At 49.9% G+C, this 10000-nt stretch overlaps 1 protein-coding gene across 4 annotated transcripts in view; it reads right to left on the minus strand.

Moving 5' to 3' along the window:
* LOC126569633 (klarsicht protein) overlaps positions 1-10000 on the minus strand; it is a 151344-nt gene that overhangs the window by 17534 nt on the left and 123810 nt on the right. The gene's annotated exons all lie outside the window — the stretch shown is intronic.

Below are 10000 nucleotides of genomic sequence, written 5' to 3' on the forward strand. Positions count from 1 at the left end.
ATTACGAAATCCTTGGACAGCACCACCACTATCGACCACAGGATTTAATGGCTTTTTTGGCACACCAAATGGAAAACATTCGCCGACCTGCATTTCATAGTTTTATAGTTCGGTGTGGATCCGCCGGGGCATAAATGCGTTGGCCACTTAATCACACAACCAGCCGGTGGAAAAACGGCAAGCGAACATAAACAGCACATAAATTAACACCAGCACCAGCACGGGACTTTGCTGCTTGTCACGGAAACCCGGGAGTTTGCGTTTCGCCTTTCCAGACTAGCCCATGTGGCATCGACGGTCGTTTGGCTATTTTCTTATTTTATCTAAGCCGCTAAATTAGATTTCCTCCACGACCGCGACCACCACGGGTTCAATCAATCGTTCACAGCCGAACCACGGCATCGCACCCACCACACCAAAGAACGGCGCGAGAAGTATTTTTGGATTTTCACGGACAAACCCATGCGGCGTTCACGTTTCGGTTCCGCGTTCGCGTGAAGAGTTTATGCACTCACATCACTCGCGTGTGCGAGAAGAAGTTATCACTCCACATCACGGTCCTCCACCACGGTCACCACGGGCACCACGGGCACGTACTTCTTTGAATGCGTTGAACGATAGGTATGTGGCAGTCTGAAGGTCTTCGGAGGCGTCTCTGCGACTCTCTGCGCGACTCATCAACTTGTGCGGGTCAAAAATGAAAAACTTTGGGAACGAAAAGTCCAACCAAACGGCACTCCAGAGCAACAATACCCCCGGACTGTAGTGTGAGCCAACTTTTTGGTGAGAAAATAGAAAAAGCGACACTCGAGCGCAAGAGACCCTGGAAGCAGAAGATGGTCGTCTGTTTATCTTATCTTGAGACAGCCATTTGCATAATTGGTTAAGATGGTTTCAAATTTTGAGAAACTTCGGGTACTTCACAGGAGGTAGAGAAGTGGTTAAAAGGCGGAACCGTCCGATAGGTACTTGTGCGAAACAGAGACACCGATGACGCCTATAATCCACCCACTATTCCCTGTCCGCTCGAGCAAAAGATCATAAAGAAGCGTCGACGATGATGACACACTCCTGCTTACCCTTCTCTGGTGCGCGTTTAGACCTGTTCCTGTGCAAGGCACTCCCATGTTGGGGTGTGAGTAATGCACCCTTAGCCCGCAGGCTGGCGTCAAAAGATGCACCGTCTGTGAATTCGTTCTCTCATGTCGGTAGTAGGTCAAACGTAGGTAACATCCTATTTGTATCAACTGCTATCCGTCGTCGTCGAACCCATCGGTAACCACACCTAAGCATCAATGATGAATGAATCCCCCGGGCAAACAGCGCCAACAAAGCCACCTCTCTCTCTCGGTGTTGAAGGCGTCTTTCAGCGGGAAAAAGGGTCCCAAGCATCATTCATCAATCAGAGAGCGGGTGTAGGCCTCGCGCTTGAACCCTTTTTAAATAGCATTCAATCATACGACGGTTATGATCACCTGTACCCAACCTACTAGTGTTTACCTTACACCGTACGCACGTGAAAGACCCGCATTGACAAACGTTTAAAGGTTCCATTAGCCCCTCGTGAAAGCGAAGCCAACCAACCCTCCGAGGAGACAGCTTCATCGCGGCGCGACACTCAAACCCCGTGAATGGGATTGAGTGAAGCAGCGATGGGCGCACGTTGGCTCTGGTGGCATATAAATACATATACTTTCCGCATAATTGAGTGTCATCGAACATTAATCTACCCTCTAAGGAGTTTCGCGTCGCTTCATACCTCGCGCCGACGTTGGCAGTCGATCCAGCGCAACATGGAGCGCGACAGGTCATGTTGGGTGGACAGATTTATTACTCCAAAGAGTGGGATTTGCTAAAGCGGAGTTTTTGCGACAAAAAGACCCGTCTTTTGCTTGCTTCTTTATGACCTGACGCCTCCGAACAGTATCCAAAGTGAATTTCCATCAACTGATGATCGTCTCGCCGGTTCTGCAGCCGAGCAAGGTAGCAAGCAGCCAACCTTTTTGACATCACCATCTCCTTACCGTGTTGACATGATTTATCGATCGTAGCCATTTTATTTATAAGTATATAAGAACGGTTGGCGCGATCGAGACTCGAGGAATCGCGCGTTTGTGATTCGATGCAGCACAGCCACAACTCAAAAGTGATCCCAGAGTATGACGCATCTTTCTGCTTTATAGATAAAATGGAATCACCGCATTTGCGGTCTAGAAGTTGTGTCAAGGACTTCTTTTGCATTCTTCGGCAGTTCGTGGACCATTCACTTCCTTCTGATCGCGTCATCGGGTGCAACAAACATGGTTTCACCACACCGCCACCGCCATTGCTCTTTTGGCATCGAACTAATTACTCGCTGACATTTAGCGGCCCAGCATGCCAATCTCCTGTTCGTGATCTCGGTACGTGATGAGTCGGAGCCTAGACAAATGATCATGTTGCAATCTGACCTGCGCCTGGGTGCACTGCAACCAATGATCCCTGATGATTGTTGAGCTGCATTGGTTGCAACCGCTAGAAGGGTTCGAAATCATAGTCGCACGATTCGCTTCCAGCAGTTCGCTTGTGTTCGCTGTTCTTGCTTAGAACTTCACCTAGATCTAATGGTGATCTAGGCAAACGATCGATCGTCTAACGATCGGGTGCAATATCGAATATCGTCGTCGTGTGCCTTGCAAGGTTTTTTTTCTGTGGAATAACTTTGCAACAAGCTCGCTTGCCGGTCGACTGTTGTGCAAGCCATTCACGAGAAGGTTGTGGCTTATGCGGAACATGTTTGTCTAGGAATTTGCGAGCATCCCCAGCCTCTCTGTGCTCCTTGCTAGGCCAATTTAATGACCCTGACTTTTAACTTGTTTGCCCCTTCTGTGTTTTCGTGTGGCTCCGATTCGTAGCAATAATCATCTCCAGCTGGCTACCGTGTTCCGTCGTGTGTCGGTACAATGGGGACGATCACCACGACCGTTAAACCTGACAGACATTTCACTGTGTGTTAGCCTCTTTTCCCGCCGTGAGGATGTCGCTAGGGGGCTAACGGAACAACGCCACAGCGACAGCGACATCGACGATCAGACGAATCGGAACCGCGCCAAGAGGCCCTGCCAGTGTTCGTTGCATCCGATGGCATCTTCATAACGGAGCTCCGTGGCAGGACCGCTGGTGCCATTTTGTGCCCGAAGTAACCCGCCGAACGAGTTGCGAGGCGTAACAATGCAGTCACGCGCACTGCACTTCGTTGCATCCCGAAAACCCAGAAGCATGCTCCATTGTCACAAATGTCACTTTCGCTCGACTTCTGCACTGCACGAGTAGCTGCAGCACGGCACGAGCCCTCGGAGCTCCAGTTTGCAGTTGAGGAAAAACAGTTTCTCATTTCCTCTGAAAAAAAAAACAGTCACTCACTCAACGGGCCAAATGTTGTTGCATTTATGGTGGCGGAGACGTGCTTGTATTGCAACGGGCCGAATGCACGGAAAATACAGTTTCATTTGGCCACTTTCTTCCCTCAACTCCCTCTCGATCCCTCTTCTGGCAGGCTGCTGTTTGTTCAACATTAAATTATGGCCTTTGTTCGTGATTAGTCAATTTGGGTTGGCTTGCTCTTGCCGCCACGTCCCTGTAACGGTCGTGATCTCGCGGGAGATGCACGTGATCGTCCCTTTCTCGCTCTCTCTCTCTCTCTCTCCCTCTATCACTGTCTGGCGATGCAACTTAGTTGCCTTGTGCCATCATCGGTGCTGACAGAAGAGATCCAAAGAGACAATCCGCAGCGGGGGGCAATGATTCGATGTTTCGATTCCATCGATTCTAATCGTTTTTCTTCGCGGCCAGATAATGGATCTCTGGAGTGGCGAAAAGGGAGGCGCGCTGATAGGGTGACCATTCAATTTCAATTGCTGTCCATTGTTCCGAAGAGATCAGGACCGTAGAGTGTCAGAGTGGATGTAGCCGTGCTGGAGATGATGCTGTTATCTGATATCGATCGGATGGTGGTCGACCTTCGACCAACGGACACAACCCCGGGACTCAACGATGACGTGGACGGCAGCATCAAACGGAATAATGCTGCTGGTTGTCCATTGGGGATTCATTACGACACGGATCGCAACCATCACCAGCCCTGCAGATACGTTTGTCCTTTTGATGAGCTCCATTCAGTCATCGCCACCAGCACCTCCCACTCGACGAGAGGATTAGCTAGGCGGAGAAGGTACTTTCCAAACACTTCTTTGCGATTGAAAAAGCGCGCCGATATCGGCGGGAGATTGGCGGTGTAACAGCAAATGCTGCTGCTCTGAGGTTTTTGAAAGTCTCTCTAGCGCTTCGAGTACATCTTCACCGACTGCTGATCGCCGTGGATGAGATACGACACATCGCTGTGGATGCAATTCTTCCACCAGTATCCGGGATTCAACCTGGAAGCATCGTAGAAACACACCACGCAACATCAATCTGCGTCGAGTGAAATGGGCGATTGTACACGGCAGCGAGTAGCTTCCTGATTAATATCCAGAAGCAACGCGCTACCAACGCGCCCCGGGACCGCGATGTTAGATCAATCCGATGAGTTGGTTGGTACGTACATAAATCGTCTGCTGCCAGTGTTCCTGCCAGTTACGCGGCAGAACGCTAAGTGAAATCGGGTCACAAGACGACGGTTATTCCCTTTTTTGGACCAACAAGTCGCAGGATGATGTAACAGCAAGTGAGTGAGTGAGTTATGCCGCAGAAAGGCTCCATTTTAATTATAGTTTATTTCCTTTGCATCCAATGGGCATGCGCACCGCTCTGGCGTCCTTTTGCATATGCGTCAGGCCTGGCCTGGCGACCGAAGATGGTCTGGTTTCTTTGGTACTCCCGGAACGAACGTTCCCGATTCCCACGCCAATCGCACACCAAATGTGGTGAAAGTTAGTGGCTGGTAGACGCCTCGCCTTGTGACAGTTCCTTAGCTTGGCTCAACAAAGCTCGGCTCTTAAGCTGTTCCGTTGTTGTTCAGAGACCTGCCCGGAACATGCGGATACAGCTGTCTCCGTGGGGAGCCCCTTATCCGATTATCTGGCCCGGGATTGTCTGAATGGCAGCCCACAAAATGTCGCTTTTTATCGCTCCACATCAGGCGAAACGTACAGCTGCTCTAAATTTTGTACCCAGAGGGTGTGGCTAGTAAACAGCACAACATCAGTCGCACCTTTTGTCGCACCGGAGGAGAGAGGTTATCATGTTCGCGGCTGACGTATCTGCAAACATTATGTCTCTGTTCGGTGGTCGGTTTGTGGTGATGTGTCCGCACCTCTCGTTGTGAATACGAATTGTTAATTTGGCTTTCATTTGAGTTACATTAAACAAATGTTATCTCTCTAAACAGTGTTGTAGATCAAACACAGAAAAAATGCTGTTTAGGGGGGAATCTCTTCACGAAAGTCCCAAAAGCTGGGCCGCCTGGTGTACAGCGACAGTTAGTAGACAGCTGACAAGATACTTAAATCCACGTGGAACCTTCCATTCCGCTACGAACTTGGACGAACACTTGGTCAGAAGGCCACAAAAGTTCGAAATGATTTTTATGGACCAGCCCCCCGAGGGTCTAGGCCACACACTGCCCAGGGACTCTTAGCGCGAGTGACTCGTGCACGCGGTATGCGCTGTAAAACCATTAAAACCCCTCAAAACCGTTCGAATTCTAACCACACAATGATCGCGCTTCGAAGCGAATTCGATGTCCGCGGTCTGGCGGGCATTAAAGCGAGAATGTTGTAAACTGAACCAGCTACAAATTTGACTTCTTTAGCGCGAGGTTGTGAAATCCTAACGGAACATGGCCAGGCCAGGAGTTGCACAGGTTCGATCAGGAGCAATAAAACGTCGAGGCCACCTGACCGCTCGGTGGCTTTTACAACGAAATGTCAGCCGCAGCGAGGGTGCAGTTGGTTGGCGAAGGTAAGCGAATCGTTTGGGGCCCCGCTTTTCATCGAGACATCCCAATCCTCCCTAGCGCTGTTGGAAAGTGTGATTCCCAGGGCTCGAAGGAACCTTTTACTAGACGAGGGGAACACTAAACATAGACCCTAAAGGGTGCTCATTACAAGCTGCATTAGAAAACAATAATCACAGGGCTGCTTCTTCTTCACCGGGGTTGACGGTGATGTCTTGAGACCCTAGCGGCTCCAACACGGAAGCTACCAGACCAGACCAGAGACTCCCAAGCGTGCTCGTAATCGTCGGCGATCGTTAAAGATTATACAATGTTCCATGTCGTGTTTATGTCGCCGATGTTTTAGCGTCCGAAATAGCTAAATGGACTTCACGAGCACCGCTTGGAGCGATTTCGTTTGTTTTGTGTCTTCTAATCCCAAGTGATCGCGCCAGCGAACACTCTGAAGGGGGGTTTAAGAACTGACTGATCCACACACCATCTGGGGATTGAGTGTTTCCTTTCGCCCCGTGAGAGGACAGTGAGCGAAGGCGATGTAAATTGACTTTTCAGCTCGCGTTGTAGTTGGCAATTCATATTTTGTTTTTGTTTGCTTTTGATTCTTTCGAGCAATGTGGTGAATGCTCGATCGAGGCACAAGATTGCACGTGCACGGTATCTGTGTCTGGGCGAGCCTCACGACTGCGGTCTCTCTACATGTCAATCCCTTAACGTGGCAATCGAACAGATGTTAAACTTCGGCCGGCTGGCCTAGGGACTCAAATATCTTTCCAGTAAAAGGTCTGGACACGACAGATACAGCTGAGGTACCAGAGTTAGAGTCTGATTTTTATTTTATTCCCCTCGCTCCCCTCGTTTGCTCGTTCCAAACAGAGGGGAAACGCATATCGTACCACCGCAACGGTGTAAAGGTACCGCACGGTGCATAAAATCATTCATGTCCGCCCTTCCCTTTTTTCCTTGACCAACGGGGCAAACTCGAGCGCGCTCGATGTAAATTTGTAAATCGCTTATGTTTACAATAAACGGAGCATTTAAAGGCAGGAACCAGGCGGTGTGGGGCTGTGATGGTGGTCTTCGAATCGAGATCGAGGATCATGGGCGCGCTGGACGGACTCTGATTTCCTCACTCGGCTCGCCACTGCTAGGGCACGGCAGGGTTAGTTTCCATGCTGTTTCCTCATTCAATCCACGCTTGCAACACGTATCGTCGGTGTAATCCACCTCCGATCGTTAGGTGAGGGAGGAGAATGAGGTTTGATTTGATGCAAAAAACACTCACGGATACGCTTGAAGGTGGAACATGTGCGCCCAGCCCCGACCAATTGGCAATTTATGTCCACTTGCACCAGGCACAATACAAAAGGAGCACGAGAGGATGTAGCGGGGGTAAAATGGGTTGTAATTTAGACGGGAAAATAGATTGATTGATCGCATACATCGGGTTTACATAATGTTTATCATGCTCGCATGTCCTCTAATTACCATCCATTAGCAACAATTACATGAAATTTAAGATCCTAAACAACACTCGAAACAAGCACTAAACATATCGGCGTACATTACTTTTGAGTGATGCAATCGAGTGGATTAGATCGAACTCTCGCTCCGGACCGGAACATTGCTCCAACATTGCTCAAGAACACATCGCGGTGATCCTCCTAGGTGTTCAGGTGATCTCCTCCCGCCAGTTGAACACTCACGTCACAACTTCCATTAATCACGTGACGGTATGCCGCATGCATGCAAAAGCATAAACATTATGCAACGACGTGAGACAATCAGATGATGATTATCGCGGATGCAACGCTCCGAGCAACGAAAGCTGGCCATCAGCAATTGCAGCAACAACCAGGAAGGCATATGTCACGTTCAGCTTCAACCTCTCGGTGTCGATCATCATCAGCAACGACGACGCGGACGAACAGCCGTACCAGTGAGGGTCTGTTTCGAAAAGCGCTTTCCATCCTGCTACGCAGACGAACGACCGAAGGGCTCTGTTTCCGTTTCCGCCGCGAAACATGGAAACATTGTTGCACAACCGGCACCGAAGGGCCACATCGATCGATCGATGGTTGACTCTAATCGATCAATCAATCCCGTCGCCGGCCTTTGCCACTGGTAGAGTTTTGGGGAAATGTTTCCCGTTTCGTTTTCGGCTCTCGATGATGATCGATGAACAACAATTATTACGATTAAGGTACGGGAGGACAAGCGCGACAAAGTGTTATGTAACAGCCCTTCGTGTGACGCGCATCCTGGCCGCGAACGGTGAAGATCGCGGCATATCTCGACACATCTTCGCAAGCTGTTCGTGAGGGAAACGCTTCACGTTTCCGGCAATCGGGACAGGACGTGCTACAGCTGCTGGTGCTTCTACTGCGCGGTTACGTACCCGTGACTTAATAATCGATAATTTCGTCGTCAGCATAACCGCCCGGATTAGTGTAGTGACGCCGTATGCTTCCGTAAACAGCATCAGCACCGTAATCATCACCTGGCGGTCGCTCGTTGTGCTGGTGGTCCCAAATCACGCTGGAATGGTACAACAAATCTTGGAAATCGATCGGTGCAGCCATCGCCGGATCGTGTGTTATGGTTGGGTGAAGGTGAGAAAGGGAATCATAAACGACAAGTCACCCGAACACAGCTATCTAACCGACGGGCTCGCTCGAGCTAGCTAAGAGCTACTCTCTCGCTCTCTGTCGATCGAGTCAATGTTTGTTTATGTGGTTCTGTTGTCCAACAACCGTAAGTGGTGAGAAGCGTAACCAAATGAGCCACCGAGTGTGCGCAGCACGTGAGATGCTGATTACAGGAAGCCCGCTCGCCTTGCCTTGTTGTGCGTGGTTCAACATGCAATTCACGTGCCCCCCGCCCGAAAAACACAACTGCACACTCCTCCTGGCCATTCCGTTTCGGAAACGGATCCGATTGCCACCGCCTGCCCTCCCTACTGTCGCCACACACCGAGGAGTGCGAGGCATCCCTTCGCACAAGATTCCAGTTGGCGTCGAGCAGTGAACCATTGAGCAAACAAGCGCTCGAGCCGCTCGAGCTTTCTCCTCGTGAACGCGCGCTTTTACGCAAGACTCGCGCGTCGCCATCATTGCTCACAATTATCGGACGCGGCGAAGGCGCTGAGCGCTTACTAGTGGCGTGTGGTTGCGTGTGAAAACCTACTTACTTCGTGGCACTTTAATTAAGATAAACAGTCAACCTCACGCCCGGGAACACCCGGGACAGCGGTAAGGCATTCGTCGATGTGAGGTGGATGATAAGAAGGATGGCGACCAGCCCTTTTGCAGGCTTCATTTCCATCTTTCTCTTTATCTCTAGTCAAACACACCCGGCGGAACACACAGGGGCTCGGGAACATCGGGTGGTTCGGTGTGGTTAATTGACTCATTTAATTGGTGGAATTGATGGAAGGGAGGTCCCCCAATGGAGCGGCGGCGACAACGTGAATTTATGTTTCGAATGCTTATCATGCCGCACCCTTACATGGGTATTCGATTCCACCTTCGTTTTTTTTTACATAAAAGTTAATGCGTGTGAACTACATCAATTTCCCCGCCTGTGGAATACGCTCTTTGCCAGCAACATGATGCCATTTTCGTCTTCCTCGCCAGCAACACACATAGCGAGTTACGCAAGATCAGTTGGTGAATCAAAATATTATTCAAAAATTGAAACAACAAAATCCTCCACCTCGATTAACATCAATTTCGCTCACTATGACGTCCGGAACCGGCGGGGAGGTGGATTATCGGGCACATTATCCGTTGTTACGCAAGCCCGAAAAAGCCTTTGACTCACATCCCGAAAATGATGAATTATACCCTAAACTTCCGACGCCTCCTCACGCGCATCCGTTCATGAGCGCCGTTAGACGGAACGCTATCGAGCACCGATCGGTGGCCGGATCCGCATACATTTTGCACAATTTTCCGACGGAGAAAATGGCGATCAAAATGATCACTTTTCTCATCACTTTTCTTCTGCCACCGTTCCGTATAATTCACGTTGAAGGACCGCAAGTTATGATCATGAAATGAAATTAAA

This window comes from Anopheles aquasalis, chromosome 2 (genome assembly GCF_943734665.1).
Source record: "Anopheles aquasalis chromosome 2, idAnoAquaMG_Q_19, whole genome shotgun sequence".
Classification (NCBI taxonomy): domain Eukaryota; kingdom Metazoa; phylum Arthropoda; class Insecta; order Diptera; family Culicidae; genus Anopheles; species Anopheles aquasalis.